Source organism: Condylura cristata, unplaced genomic scaffold (assembly GCF_000260355.1).
Source record: "Condylura cristata isolate star-nosed mole 26May11 unplaced genomic scaffold, ConCri1.0 scaffold00017, whole genome shotgun sequence".
Taxonomy (NCBI): domain Eukaryota; kingdom Metazoa; phylum Chordata; class Mammalia; order Eulipotyphla; family Talpidae; genus Condylura; species Condylura cristata.
Genome location: NW_004567118.1, coordinates 33,537,274 through 33,538,253, shown reverse-complemented (window position 1 = coordinate 33,538,253; position 980 = coordinate 33,537,274).

The following is a 980-nucleotide window of genomic DNA, read 5'->3' as shown; positions in this document are numbered from 1 at the left end:
AGTGTTATATCTGTTGTGCTCGTAGGATCGTGGAAACTTCTTTAGAAAAGGTGATGTTGGAAATGAGCACTGAAAAGTGAGAACGTTTAATTGGTAGTAGAGTAGGAAAAGGGAAGCCGCAAGCATGGGAGAAGGAGAGAATGGAAGGTCCACCAGCCTGGGGCAGTGTGGGTGCAAAGTCCTAAGAAAGGAAGGAGCATGGCATATTTAATAAGCAGGATAAAGTCACTCAAAGAGGAAACAAAGTATCAAGAGCATGAAGAGTAGACAAGGGGCTATCATGCAGTACCCTTCAGATCATATCATGCATTACCTTACAAAATAGATTATTTTGGTGCAGGGGTTAAAGACAAAGCATTATGCGACCGATACATGAAAATCTCATATAACATTTTATATATTTATTCATTGCTGAAGGGTACATATTTAGATTTTGTTTAACTCTGGTAGTTAAACTACATACACCATGTCCTAGCATGTTGGACATGTTCTAGTCACGTGTGAAATACAACTTTTCTAACCTTACCTATTCATCTCAACAGAAGCCATTCCTTTCTTAACAAGCTCTTGAAAAAAAATGCTTTTATTGAAGTCCTGAAGTTCATGATGAACTGTTCATCATTCAGTAAAAGCATATTTACCACAAAGGAGGCAAACAGGACCCTCTGCCCAGAATGCCCAGCCACACCTCATCCATTGCTCCTGATACTCCAAGGCTAATTTCTTCAGGGGGGCTTGTCCTTGACCCTGCTCTCCAGCCCCCACTTCTTTCCACAGGCTCCCATCCATTTTCACTTTTATAATTAACAAATGCAGCCTTGTGTTGTTCTTGTTCATGTACAGATCTCTTCTTTCAAATATGCCAAGTATAAGTTATTTGAACAGAGGGTTTGTTTTTCATCTGTGTCTAGTTGCAAATATACCTTGTACAGTGCCTGTCACACAGTAGGCATTCAATAAACCTACTGAATGAAAGAGTG